General features: G+C 41.2%; 1 protein-coding gene across 5 annotated transcripts in view; it reads left to right on the plus strand.

Moving 5' to 3' along the window:
- The window catches only part of heph (polypyrimidine tract-binding protein 1 heph), a 248599-nt gene that overhangs the window by 107507 nt on the left and 125777 nt on the right, over nucleotides 1–15315 (plus strand). Inside the window, exon 2 of one of the 5 annotated variants that reach the window (XM_043433213.1) lies at nucleotides 1297–1408. The exons of the other annotated variants lie outside the window; for them this stretch is intronic. The gene's annotated coding sequence lies outside the window, so the exon portion shown is untranslated. The remainder of the gene's footprint in view (nucleotides 1–1296; nucleotides 1409–15315) is intronic. 5 annotated transcript variants of the gene reach the window in all.

Raw genomic sequence — 15315 nt, forward strand, 5'->3', positions numbered from 1 at the left:
ATTAACGGTGTTGACGGTTACGCGAGGACAATGAAGTTGCACGAGTCGTCGCTCCGATCGGACGAACCTGCTCGGCTATTCCGTTTTTTCGTAATTACATATCGGCCATTCTCACTTTCTCATTTGTGGCTCTCGACTCTGACGTACAGTGCTGCGTTGGATAACCAGAGAAGAGAGAAAGAGAATGAAGAGTGAAATATTGACGCTGAGATGCGTGTGACATTGACGACGCACTCACTGTTGCATCGTAACTGCAGCACCGTCCCAACCTCATGTACCGGCTGTGTGCGCATCGTATACCAACACTTTGGCGTCGGTTCCCACGTCACACGGATTTTAACCTATGCCTATTGACGTACTATTGTACCTCGTACGTTCGAGTGCTTCAACGAAAACGAGTTTACAGGAAAATGCTTCTGCAAGTTCTAATACCCTTTCGGCGTTAACGTGTTAACGCAGCCACACCAACGGCTGAGAGAAGAACTTTCGAACTTGAAATTATTGAAAGCTGAAAAGAATTTTGCGGAGTTTTTAACACAATTAAGTTTGTATGTGACTTGAAGTTTTGGAAGGTTCCATTTTTCTAACTAACCTTAATATCGAATGGTTCGTTTCGCTTTTAGGTATTTTGATACTCGCTGTAATTTAGGTGACTCGCGATGACTCTCGGAACAAGTTTTCATGGATCATTGATATTGAATGAAATCCTTCGAAAGTGACATTCTTGCGAGAACTTTGTGAACGAATGGTGTTTCCCTGGTTTTGATGCAACCCTCAAAATTTCCAAATAGCCAACTGCTCGTGGTGAGGAGATCGACTTGAAAAAGGATTTTCAAGGGTACTCGGGCACCGACACCACGCTCATAAAAGCATCGTGATTCGCGAGGAAAACGACGCGAAGTTTGTTAAAAGTGCTTTGATAATCTTTGCTGAAGTAGAGTAAGCGACAGCGATATGAAAAGATAGTTTTCTCGATTTCGAGCCCGCACTTTTCATAGACTGGAAGTTTCATACACCGAAAGTAGTAGGACCGTGAGCACCACTTTTTTTGGAAAGCCAAAGTTACAATGGCCCAAAGTACACACGAAAGTAGAAACCGAGAACGATTCTGTGTGTACTTTTCGCCTTATACTCCGGAGTTTGTCGTACTCGACTCTTTCTTCGCACCGAGCTTTCCACTTTTTTTTAAACTCGACTATATTTTTATCTCCTATAGATGTGTGTATATTTATCTTGATACACCTAAAGTGAAAATCTTCAACGTTAACAATTTTCTTCTTTTTTTCTCTGTTTCAGGTGAGATTTCTTTAATCGTTTGAGTACTACCAAAGGGCGCATGCCAAGGAAATGATTCGTATGTATTTAGACGTAGAACAATGGCACTTCTTTGCTGCTGAAGACTTGGAAGGTAAGATGAGCCGACCTCTGTAAATAAAAAAAATCCAAAGGCTGATTTTCACTCGTTGAGTTGATCAACCACAATATTCGTGAATTCGTAAAATAAATACATCATAGAACGTACACTATTACGCATCAATGCCCGATCAGCTCGAATGAACGATGATTTTACCGACTGTGAATCGTCATTTATTGAAATTCTTCCAAGTTCGGACAAGTTTCAGACTTATGTGTCCGGCGTAATTTCTAAGCCCTAGTTTAAAATAAACCCACCGGAATATGACAGCGCCAAGATGACGTGGCCACGGCCCGAAGTTGAGTGGGAAATGGAATCGAAAGGTTACATCGTTCGAAAATCAACGAATAAAGAGAAGACTAGTTTCAGTGGACAATAAAAAGAAAAATGCAAACCTGAAAAATCTGGGTGTTAAATACAATAACAAAGGAACAAAAACGATCATTACTGAAACCTTATAAATAAGAAAGGGAAACTATTTTCGAACTGATGGAAATATACTATTCTTGCTTCCCTAGCCGAAAGTAAGCACTTTCCGGCCGCATTTCAGGCCGGGAAGAGCATTTTTCGTGGCCGGCTGACTCGGCTAACTTCAGTGCGCTCTGACGATATTTTTGCGGCCGATGATCCTTTCTTAAATAGTATATTACACACCTAGGGAGGGAAAATAGACTACTTCAAACCGCGGGCAGAATTGTCACCCGAGCCGAAGGCGAGGGTGATAAGAACGCGGTTTGAGGTGGTCTAATTTCACTCCCGTGGAGTGTATACGATTTTTCTGTCCGACGCAGGCGGAATGCGGCAACTTCGGCCCGGAGGGCAGAAAAAAGACGATATATGAATGTGAAGCCTGTATTCGTTGCCATGATTTTGTTTATTCGTTGCCAAGCATCATTATTTGCTTCAAGAGGGCGCGTATAGCGTAGCTTTCATCATTTATGTTATGAGCTATACTGCCATGAACCCGGACGAATAACATACATTTGTTCGTCCAGATGCGAAAACAAAAAATAATATAACCGGACTAATAAAATGAATATGGTCGTCCGAAATAATGTTGTATTTCTAGATTCCAGGTTCATAGAAAAGCACATTTTCATATAAATTGTCAAGTATAGCGGGAAATATTCATAGCCAGCAGACGACAGGGCTGTCAAACTCTACCGAGTCTCTTGATAGAAATTGTTAACTATCATGGGACTTCAAATCAGACATTTATCAGCGAATTATTTATTTGTACTAGTAATATTGTTGTATTATTGTGTGATATTTTCGTGTGTGTTTTTTTACTTTTTGTTTATGTTTTTAATGTCCCCCCCCCCCCCCCCCCCCCTCGCGATTGCTAGTAATTATTAAACGTACTTTCGGCTATGGGATCAAGAAAAATAGTACCTGGCATATGCGACATGAAGGCCTCGGCTTCGCCTCGGCCTTCATATTGCACATGCCAGGAAATCGAACTTTCGGGCCTAGGGTCGTAATATACTATATCTCCATGAGCTAACCACCGTCCGGATAGCATTTCTAATTGCAAAAGGAAATTTGAATTTTTAGAATATTTGAATATTCCAGACATCCAAGGTGTCCGACGATGCCAGGCGAAAATTTGACTTATTACACAGCCAAAACAATCTGGTGCGTGGATGGATGCGTCTCGAAAATTTAAAAGTTCGTTCGAGACACCCTTTCGCCGAGTATCAGCGAAATCAAAATCTTTTCGGTACTATTAGTTAGGGAGTATTTTAATCAAGTCAATTAGAGCACTTGAGTGACGTATTATCAACAAAAAGTAATGATCCGACAACCATACAGAAGTAACGACGCTCTGAAAGGTCACCAAACTCCACATCAGTATTGTTAGTGCCACTAGATACGGATTGCGAAAAAAAACAAACATGAAAATGTGTGCGAAACAATGCGCAATTCTCCGATGCAAATTGAGCTACAGAGTTCCAAATAGTCACGATCGGGAGGGAAAAAAATCAAGAATTTGTGAAGCCGCAATACCCACCACACGAAGCTGTAATCAATTGAATGTTATGGAAACGATTTTTGATGATTTTTGAAACCAGATGGAAACGAGAGACTCTAGTCTAATATTTCCATTTTTGTTTCTCGGTAAATCTCGAATGTTGCCGTTTTTCGAATTAGATTTGTTCAAAAAATGTCCGAGGATTGAAATAAACGTGAGAAGTACAATTTTTCCGAGAGCGAGGAATATCGAGAAAAATGCAGCGACCGTTCGACGCGATTGAACTCGGTTTTTCAAATAAATAATTCAAACAATGTCGTTCTTAAATTTCCAATATTTGAATCGTGAGTACTTTGATGGCACTCTACTTCAAGAGGTGTGACCATTTCGCGTTTTCTTTCTCCGCCTCCTCGAGGAAAGTCACATTATCATGAGCAAATTTGACTTACGTAGAAAGCATCGCGCTGCTGTTGCTTTTCCGATTTCGAACGAGGCTGAGAGATTCCCCAGCGAAGCTAAGCACTGTTGCACCCCTATTTCATCCCTTCTTTCTCCTTCCTTTCGAACGCTTTCTGTATTCATACATTCGGTCGAGGAGGGTCTTTGGAACCAGTTTGAAAATTCCTTCGTACTTTTCACAGCAACGACTTTAAAATCGACTATGCATCAGTGCACGAATTGCGTGAACGGAGACGATGACATTTCGCCTTGTGCACACGCTTCTGAATAGCAAAGTAGACGAACGGAGCAGCCGTGCACTCATCTCCTTTCGTACGTAATCGGTACGTTTCCCTGTATTTCTCTCGAAATTTTTCCCAAAATGCGTATTAAAGTTGAAACTCTTTTTTTTTATTATTATTTCCATCTTTAATATTCTATTAAACATGACGACGGCTTTGAATACATTCAAACACGAGATTTTCTTCAGGCATATTTGCCACCAATGTTATTTTTCTCAAGATTCAGGCGAATGGATCAAATCTGGTTGCAGTTCGGGCTCAGTCAGGCGAGGGAATTCATGTTTGGGGGATTTTTATGTTTGCATACACAAAATAAACACGCGTTTGATAACATTTGGTTTCAAGTCATTTTCCATCATTTCCAATCGTATTTTCTTGCATACTTAATTTTAATGGCAATGGAATTTTATTGACGTTGTCTTTAAAAATTTTGGTGGCATGTCATTCATATGATTCCACTTCATCAATGCCCAAACCTTTCCACTACGGTTTTCAAGTTCACATCGCCGCAGTGCCACTTCTTTTCTCTCTCTCTTTTTCTCAATACGGATGATTCGTCAACTTTCCACAAACGAGTACGTTCCGATAAGTCGAACGATATTTTGTTGAATTTAAATCCATTCGCTCCCCGTAAATTATCATTGTTAAATTACGATTCAAACTCAAACTTCCCGCATTTAGTGAATTTTAATAAAATTCCCCATCGAAAAACGATGTTAATAGTTTTCCAAAATATCGTGCAACATAAAATTGCTCGTGGTAGTTTCTTCATGAAAATATGATCAAAGACTGTCCATCGACTAATACGACCCGCTTCCACATTCCCAACCGCAGTTTCTGGTCTCGTGGCACGAGTGGCTCTTCCTCTCTTTCTCCAGTTTTCGTAAAACAACCCTCTCGGCTTTATCCAACAGCGTCGCAGCGCTCCGACCTCTTGCTTAATGTACTTTTGGGAAATGAGTTCATGCATTTCTAGAGGACCGGAGCACGCGATTAATGACCGTCTCCCTTATTCTTGCACGTTCATTACAACTGCCTTACTCTACTCACTTGTCTGCCCAAAAGAAACTGTTCTCTCGACCACTAACGGAAATGAAGGATGATCCGTGTTTCCGTCGAGTCTCATACCGGAGAGGATCTCACGCAGTAGCCATATTGTTGTGCAGGAAGTAACAGCACAATTACATCGTTGAGTTCCAGTTTTTAATTCATTTTTTCAAAACTTTGGTCGGTCCTCACTGTACAGACACGCAAACTCTCGTTGACAAACTTCTCCATTCGCAATATGACTGAGTTGACCTGACGACTGCAAAGGCTATTTTGCTCACCATTTGCTCATACGATGCTGCAGCGATACGACGAAGATGAGGGATTTGAGCTTTTGCTATTCGATTTTCATGCCGAAAAAGTTGGAGAGAAAGAGTGTGTATGAAGGGTCGTTATGATGGAATGTGGAAGCCCGATACATGCAGCATCCGCGTGCGAGGAGCGGAAAGGGGGCTTGGTTTTAATTAGAGCTTCTATAGCACCGGATCCATAGAGCGCACTGCTCCGGTATCAGCCACCGCTACGATCCGCTCCTGATTGTGGTGGTGGCTGGTGCTGTTGCTCCGCACAGGTCCGGAACAGGCTCTTCGATTAAATTATTAATTAACGCTCATCTGGAAAATACCACATCGTACACAGCTCTCCAGAAGGAGAAGGAGTGGGGGCTGAACACGAGAGCTCGTCTCTTTCTCATTGCTTTTTTCTGTCCCACTCTTGCATGGTCCTTCGATTCGCTTTCATTGGCGACTGTGTGACACGGCAGGCCGGTGAGTATTTCCCCAAAAGTTTGAAGAGAATTCGTTAGAGAAAAGTCTGAGCGATCTGATAGCGATTTATGGACGGTCGATAGTACGGGCCGGTTATACGCGAGTGCGGTAAAGGGTCGTGACTTTGTATGCAGTTCGGTGCCTCCCTCCCGAAAAGGGTGAATCTCTCAATATAATGCTTGGGGAATATGAACCCGAATGGCCGGCCAGCCCTCATGTCCGCGGCTTGTACGCTCAAATCCCTTCAATGGAGTTTACATAATTATACTTATAACTTGGGGCTCGCTGCGATCCGCTTTCAACAACATTTATAATATCGGGTTACATAATACCGGGCAACGGAATATCCCATAATCCTTTGTGAAATACTCGGCGGATTGATTTTGTTCTAAAAATCTGGGGAATAGAGAATATTTTGCGCATCGATTCATTTCTGCAGCCGGTTCGTGTCAGTTTCTTTCAGATTTTTGCAGCGTCGATCCGAAATTAGGGTTCTATGTGGGCATGAGACTTCCAAAGTTTTTATCCCCCGTTCCATTTTGTCAATTATCAAAAATGTTTGTCACGCGCTCCAAAATAATGATGGAAGTACATTCACCATCTCGAATTTATCTAGCCCTACGTTCGTTCATTTCTCTTTTCTTTTGGCACAGATTTTTCTTTCATCTGTTGGCGAAATCTCATGTTACAATCGCTCCTACATTCTCGACATCGCACGAGCCCACGTATTTGGTTAGTAAACGACGTAAAAAAGTGTTCAAATGGCTCGCAGATAAAACGGAAACTCGAAAGAAAAAGGCCCTCGGTGGAACGTCCGAATCGGATGGACTGTGGGTTTGGTCAAATATCAAATGACTCGCTGCTCGCTGCTCGCTCTTCTGTTTTCGTTGCTGAGCCGCAGTGTCTAATGTCGAAATATATCTGTGCCGGGATAGGTTTCGTATAGTTTCTGTACGAGCTTCATTATTACACCGTTTCGTTACATCCTGTTGAAAGTGCTATGAAACAATATTGACGATACAGGAAAAAATGGTAGCTCAAATTTGCAGAGTTTTGGTGGTTGCGTTCTTCCAGCAAACAGCGAAAATAAATTCGACGAAATTTTTTCGAGGAATAATCGCCGCTACCTGCTCGCATTCGCTTAATTATAACTGTTTTAATCTTGTTAATAGTGTACATTATTCATTTCCACGTACTCGTACCCGTCACCGGACACGAACGGTCACGTTTTTATACTTAACTAATTTCATTCGTATACAGAAAAAAATGTTTGCTCTCACGAAACGCGTTCCGTTCAGCCATCGTCATTTTTTCAGGGCTCCGCAATAGATTGCTCGCCATTAATCTAGATAAAGGGTCAATATGAAATTTATTTGGATTTATCAGTGAAAATTTTTATTTGCCGATTGTTAGGGGATGCCTCGTGCCAATGGTATCTTGTTTCCGATGTTATTTGAAATTCGCTCGGAAGCTTTTCGCGTGTCCCTGCGTTGGGCAAATATTTCCTCTTCTATATGTATCCGTCATAACGTAAATTCATAGGGAGCACCGAGGCAACCATCCTGCCGCAAAATCTCTTGTGGCAACATTGCACAAGAGAGCAACTACATATACTAACCGTTCTCCCAAACACCGCAAACCTGGACCATTACCAGGATAGTTTGTAGATACCCGAGACTCGTGACGCCATTTGACAAGGGTCTCATCCGCCTATTCTCGGGGATAAGAAGCTACAGGGAATTTTCCGGCCCAGTTGCTTTTCCCTCTTATTAACGTCTTCTAATGATCGCATGATGACTCTTCATATATTTACCGTTGTTTTCGCTTCGTTTCAAACGCACGTCGATGCTTTTTCAAACAACGAAATTGTCGGCGTTGATTTCTCTGGACGAGCGTGCACCACCATTCTCCTTGCTTCTAAGCAAGTTGTTTTTCATCTTGGATGATCACACACTGACTACGGTGTATACTCGGATCGAATACGATTTTTCCGGCGAATTGCCAACTTGGTAATTATTTCTATTCATGGAGAAGTAAGAGGAGCGTTATAGCTAACAATTACTGTAATTGCTAGTTATTCTGTAGATTAATTCCGTTAGTAACAATTGATTGTAGAATTTCATTGTGCAAATAGACGACGATTTGTCACGACTGTTATAGTAAATTGTTTAAAGTTACATTCGCAAAGACTTTTCGTAAACGCTGAATATTGCAGCAATTGGATAATCGGAATTGTGACGTTGGGTAAGGGTAAGTTAGACGCCGGTGTTATACGAGAAACCTTCGGGAATAGAGAAAGAGACGAAGGCAAATTCCAAGTATTCCAAAAGTTGTAGCTCGAAGCGAGCGAGTGAGAGGGGACTCGAGCGGAGCTCTCTGTCAGCAAATATATACGTACATACCCGCAGGGTCGTCAAAAGCATCCCTCAGTTACAGTATATCCTGTCGCAAAACTTTTACGTCCTGACTCACTATAGCGATTAGACATTTATAGCTTCGAAAGTGCCAAGTGCTCGGTCCGTTGAAGTCATTAATTAGCTTACATCAGAAATACCTCGTAAGTAAGAGATAACGAGAGATGTTCTTCGTGAAATATCACCGATCGATGTGTCACGAACATACAAAAGCGTGGAGATGGTGCAAACTGTGCGAACCATCGCGTACGTTTCTTCTTCTGTTTCTTCAAATTCATCCTACTCTCGTCATTGTTTTTCCAACGGAAGTATTGCTTGATGAAACTATTAAGAGTATGGATCAGTCGACTAACCTCACTTGGAATTTTCGAAATTGAAATTCTCTGACACAGTTTGACCGATTAAAAAAAGGCTCTGTCAGCCTACGCAGAACGATGGCGAAAATCGACTGACAGAGCCTTTTTTTAATCGGTTAAACTGTGTCAAAAAATTTCGATTTCGAAATTTGCAGCTATCTCTCTCGCACTCACGGTTGCGATATACCGACTGATCCATCCTCTTAACTGTATCGCGCTGGACGTTCCTAGGTAGCTGTCCTTTTCCTTGTGGAAGCAATTCGAAAGCGTTGCTAAATTTTGTGTCTGCGACTACGCCAAACCAGTTAAAAAACTATCAAATCGAGCTTTCCTCCAATCTCGCCAGCGTCTTTTTCCACTTTCCCTTCACCTTCTTAGTTCTGTTTGTCACCGCCAGACAATTTGCTCGAAAACTCGCACCCGATTTGCTCCCGGTGCAGGATTGAAAGCACGCGCTACGTGTTACTCGTAAATCCAAAGGTGATATCCGCTCGGGCTCTCTCATTCGATTCGTCGTATATGTATATACGAGGTGGATTCTCCTCTCGTCGGTTCTCCTCTTCTGTGCCAGGAATATCGACTGTTTGTTTTTGATTACCGGTTGATGCCTCGTGGTATGCATGATTCCAAAGTGGCCTCTCATGGATTCTCGCTCCAAGACGATTCTTATGATTGAACAGGAAAAAAACTGTGATTTTCGTCAATTTTTTGGATCCTGATGATCCACGCATCATCGATCCAGTTATATAAATGAAAATCGGTGAAGTTTCTGTTCATCCCTCCCCATTATACACGCTCGACGCTCCGAAAAACGTAATAACTCCAACAGTTTTCCAACAAAATATTCGAACACGTGGGGAAATATATTTCCTCTTCCATTTTCGTTTTTCCCCCTTATTTAATTCGCTCGAATGGAAATTGCAAAATTCCATGTACCTCCACGTTGGGATTCGTCTTGTTTCTTTCCCTCCACAAATTGGTGCATGTCCATACGTATACGTGTAGACTAACGTTTCGTTGATGCGTTCTTACCATTTATGGTTTTATTCTTCTCATATCGAGTCGAGTTGGCCAACGTTCGAGAACGGTGAACATGACCGAAGCAAATAGGTATAGGACGCTTTTTTTTGTTCCATGGTGTATATTCCCGTGGGGAATCCGCAGGGGAACGATCGATGGGGAATAAGCGTAGTATGGGTTTCTATTATTTTTCAATTGGGCAGTCGAGCGTACGGAGAGGGATTTTCGTATCCCAGATGTAATTGGACGTGGCTTTGGCCATTCGCTCACGCTGCCTCCGTAGCCGCCACAGATGAAATACAACCAGAAGAAAGCCTCTAAATACATATCTATATACCTGTAAATAGATAGAATATCTTCAGGACGTACGTGCTATGAGGAAAGCTCGTGCAGTATTGTTCAAGTCGGATAACACGGAACAGTTGCAACAAGAAATGAGAAAGAAGACTGGGAACGCGAACGAGTGAACATCCACCCTTATTAGAGCTATACGCGAAGTCACATGACCAATCGAAGTTGAAAACTATTCGTAATTGGTACAGAGTACTGACTGGAAGTATATGATCTTCTTGTGTAGTTGACATGAAATTTTAGTTTTTTAAGCCAAACGAATTTCCAAGATATTTTTATATTGTTAATAGCCTGACAAGACAATAGCAAACACAAAATTCGTGTCTTTATTTACCGACCAATTTCCAGCTTCCTTATCATTCCGATAATAGTACAGGGGAACAGGAAACGACGTTTCGTACATTGAAAAACTGCTCTGAAACCGAATGAAGATACGAAAATTGGAAGCATCCAAAAGCGCAGATCTTTCGATCACTTTCCGTGAGAGATTTGGAAACTTTGTCAAGTTTGTCACAGTGATAGATACATTGTATACGTAACAGAATCGCGTAATTATATGATTATCGATGAAGCATCGCAACATCGAGGCACGGTATGCGCACAGCGAGCGTATACGAAGGTGTATGCGAAACTCATTCCACGACTATCTGATAAGGTTGCCACTGAACGAAAGCTTGAGCAAGTTTAATTAAACTTGTGTGCGTTTCCATTGAACAGAAAGATGGAGTATTGGAGCGGGGGGCAGAGTAGCGCGAAGCCAGAAGTGTATTCGCTTTGGGCTCTCCAGTTTCACCAAGATATATCAACGATATCCAACCCACTTTGGTTGCGGCGTCGTTGCGCCAGCGGGTAACAGAACATCCTCGCTGTTCGAAACTCTCTGAAGAGCCCCAAGTCCGCAGCTTCGACGATCGCATCTCTCCTATCCCGTATAACGAATTCGATTTCCTGGTGAAACGAGACCAGGACCCGCTGGATTGTCGGGACCAACAATTTCGGACATCCTTGTTGCCAACTTTGGACAATCCCCAGACCAGATTGTTGATTTTTCTCGCTTGCTGGCTTGGATTTGTCCGTTTGTTTATTGCGACGATTTGATGGTGCGAAATATTCGTTGGAGCCGGAACAGTTTCGAACGTTTTGGCGCGAAAAATCGGAATTGTCAGCAGCTCTCGATAAAATCACTTTGTCAAGATCGTTTTATTGATTCGATACAAAAAGTTTTGTTCCATCAACGACCGAATAAAATTTGCTTTGGTTACGCCAGTCCATAAAAGTTGGAAAGCGCATTCGAACAAGCATAAAGTCGTGGGCAATATGAGTAATGAAGCTCCGCGTCATCTCCGGAATGCTCTTTAACTCGCGTCGAAACTACTACGAGAGGAATCGATTGCAGTTCGTCCCCGGTTTGGAGACATCTTTTGTCTACATCCGGCAAGATATCTCATCTCAACGATTGTCCCTCCTATCTACTTTCAGTAATTATAATTAGTTAATAGCAGCATTTAGAGTTTCTCAGTGTATGCAAAGTCGGGTGAATGAAGATGAGGTCTTTAGTGCGCGTCTATCCAAGCTCAGTGAAATCTCTTGGTACTCCGTCATCCAAAGTGTACTGCGTGAAGTTTCAGTATGAGCTACCAATTTGGACTGTCGTCACTCCCGAGTTCTGTCCTCTGGGATTTCACTGCATCGATTCTTCTATTCATACATTCAAATGCAAGAAATTCCTTCACACTGGAGACTTTCTCTTCTTCGTGCAAAGACAAGTGTAGAATTAATCAGAACCGTGAGGACCCGACGTTGTTTTTTTGTTGAAATACTATTTTGCTGGATTCTACGAAATTGATTTTTTCTACTGTTATACGATTTCAGGCTCTGCAAATCTTATACATTGTACTAATAGAATGGAGATTGAATTTGACATACTACGTTGTTGACGGCGTTCAATATTTTATGCAGTTTTGTTTACCTCGCACATTATTCAATGCTTTTATTTGAAAGTTTATTCTTTAACCTTTTTTCCAAATAATTTTAACCTCTCGTCTCCAAGTTTTCAACTTTTTTTACATTTCTTCGTTTCGAGAGTGTCATTAATACGTCAATATTTATGGAATGCTCGTCAGCAAACATACTTAAAAAGTGTATACAGAGGCACGAATAGTAACGAAAAGTCAAGGTTTCTTTATTGTTGAAAAGGTTCTTTGGTGCAAGTTCGATAAGCAATTATTGTACGATATCTGCCAAGTTCGAGATCAGTAAGAGTATCAAAAGTAAAATCTGAAAAGAGAGACGACTGTGAGGTGTGTCCCTATATAGCTGAGTCTGTAAGTTCACCACGCTCGGCTGACCATAACCGACTCGCTTCCCTTTAGCCGGGAGTGGATAAAGCCAACCCTCACTCCGTCCAACGTACGGATTTCTACTTCCACTCGGCTAAAGACGAGAATGCGTTTGGCTTCTCTCGTTGCCGCAATCCAAATACGTCTTCATGTTCGCCACGTTCGAATTTCTCACTGGCACCGAGCGTTCTTTTCCTCGCACACTCAAATGCTTGTTCTCCGTTTCTTTCGAACCGCAATTTCATTTGACGTTGAGGATATAAAACTACGTTGAAAACCGCGCGCGTTTTCTGATATCTCTTGAGCTCTTTCCGATTTCAAACCCCGCCGCCTGGGAAAGCGGAACCCACGAAACTACGATGAAGGTTATCCTTTTATTACACTTTTTAATTATATTATATGAAATTGATATCCAAGCGAACGCTGAAAAGAGAAAATGGAAAATAATATTCGGTGGCATTGACTCTTGCTGACCGTGGCAAAGAGCTCCATGAAAATGCGATTCGTTCCTGGATATTCGTTCAAAGAATCTAAAGTTACCATTATTAATGCATGCTTTTCATTTACAAACGATATCTTTATTTTTCCGATAATATTTTCGTGAATTTAGTCAACTGATTGATCATTTTTATAATTATAATTTAAGGTAGTTCATGCACGAAACGATTTTATGCAGAAAGTCTTGAAATTTACAGAGTTTTAATGGCTAGTCGACTGCACGTGCATGTCAAAATTTAAAGGGTTCGTCTTATTGGGTATTGAGATAAACTTGATTAAATATGAAGAAAAATACACACTATGGGTAAAAAAATACGGAGTTTATGAAAAAGTACACTATAACAATGAAGTATATAATGAGGGTCTGGGAAAAAATTCGAGACGATTGTCTTATTATACGTATTTCCTTATTTTGGCATTTTGGCTTGGCACCTTTTTCTTGATCCATTTCCCTCTGTGTTTACTCTTTGCTTTCTGTAATGCGATTTTTTGCATAAGAAACTATAGTATTTTAGTATTCAGTCAGTGATGGATCCCCGGTTAATAAATGGCTTGTAACTTGATCCGCCAAAAGATAAGTTGAAAAAATGTATTTACAATTTCGAATTAATAACTCTGACATGAATTTAAACTGATAATATCTTCAATTAGGAAGTAAAAATCGACCCAATTTAGACACCCATAAAATACGATCCTTCGGGCACGATCTACCTTAACGTTGCTCCGCGTGATTCCTGGAGAATTGCCAAATAGTTGAGAGGAACAAAAGAGAATCTTGATGGGTCAGTACTCAAAGTAGTCAAAGTTTTACCGTATGATTGAGGAATTTGTACTGTCCAAGTCATAGCGATATAGCGTAGTAAGTAAACGCCGAAATAACGACCGTGTCAGTTTATGACGTATCGTTCACAAAATACGAGAGTGCGGCTGAATGAGAGAGGAGGCGCGGGAGTATATAGCAAGCCGATTTAGCTGAAATGAACGTGAATATCGCAAATTCGTAAGTGCTTTCCGTTTCCAGTTAGCGGAATGCAGCAGGTTCAGCGTCCGAATCCCCCCAAGTTGTTCCTTTATGAGGCTCCGGAGTTCCAGGGGATTTTCATGTGTACCGAACTTTCTACCCGAAGCCGTTTCTGTTCTCGGCCTTCTGATATTAAAGGTCTAAGTGACAAGGCGTTTACTGACAACTTACGAATTCCTAGTCGAACGTTCATCATAATATTCGGACATGAACATTGAACAAGTTTCGATCATATTTTAATAAACTGAGTGTCGTTGAAGATTGGGACACGTTAATTATGAAGAATATTTTATGACTTTTACCCTTGGTTTTGGATTACTAGATTCATTCTACTTATTTTTTAATAGGCAGCAATAATAAACACCCTTATAAGTTAATATTTCAGAACTCATTAATTGAATGTTGGATAAAAATTAATTAACCACGATCATGGATTTGGCGTTGAATTCCAAATATCCTAGTCAACCAATAGCTGTTTGTACTTGACGTTTCTTCGCGTCTTGATCTCCACTCGGTCTTTGATCTTCGCTTTCTCTCTCGCTCTCTTCCCTTCTCCCTTTGAGACTCAGTTACCGAAGGAGTTAATTAAGTATCAATGGTTCCGGGGTATCCCGCTTGCACTTGACATTGTCTCTGTCCATCGTCTTAACTATATATAGTCAGTCAGCCTCTCTCTCTCTGTTTTTCTTTCGTTTTATGATCTCCCTGAATGCTTTCGAGGTGTTGAAGCCTCTTTACCGGAGCTTTCGTGCCGTGCGTTTGGTTTTGAAGGAAAAGTATATTGTTCAATTTTCTTCGTCCTTCGGCCTCTGTTTTTCATTCGTTATGGACGGTGCAACATGTTTCCGGTCGCATGGTCGAGCTGCCAGTTTTCCTTACAGCATCTTTATCGAATTAATCGATAATATCAGCTTGTGGGTCTTCGATGCCTCACTAATTTTCCAACATATTCGTCGAGTTGTTTCTACGTTCACTTTTGCTTGAGTTTAGTAAAAGCACTACTTTTTTTTCTCCATTACGATAATTTATTTTGCCGACAATTTATTCAATTTCAAGACCAATGTTGCTCTTGTGTTCAATTAAAAAAAACGTCGAAGTACTAAAATAGACCAATTTTTGTAAGGCGTTTTATCGTTTATTCAAATAAAGGTTTTACCATCTTCAATATCAAGTGGCATAACGTATTTATTAGCAAATGGTTGAACAGGTGTGGTTTTAAGTACTAAAACAGTCCCGGAAAAGGTACTGCATCGAGGAGGGGCGAAGCTCGTTGCAAATTTACGGGTAAAACACGAGAGAAAAGGCAAACGAAACTTTTTTTCTTCTCCGTGTCTCTTCCTCTTTCCCTTCGCACTTTTAGCGTTCACCAGTACGTG

This window comes from Venturia canescens, chromosome 1, assembly GCF_019457755.1.
Source record: "Venturia canescens isolate UGA chromosome 1, ASM1945775v1, whole genome shotgun sequence".
In the NCBI taxonomy this organism is placed as follows: Eukaryota; Metazoa; Arthropoda; class Insecta; order Hymenoptera; family Ichneumonidae; genus Venturia; species Venturia canescens.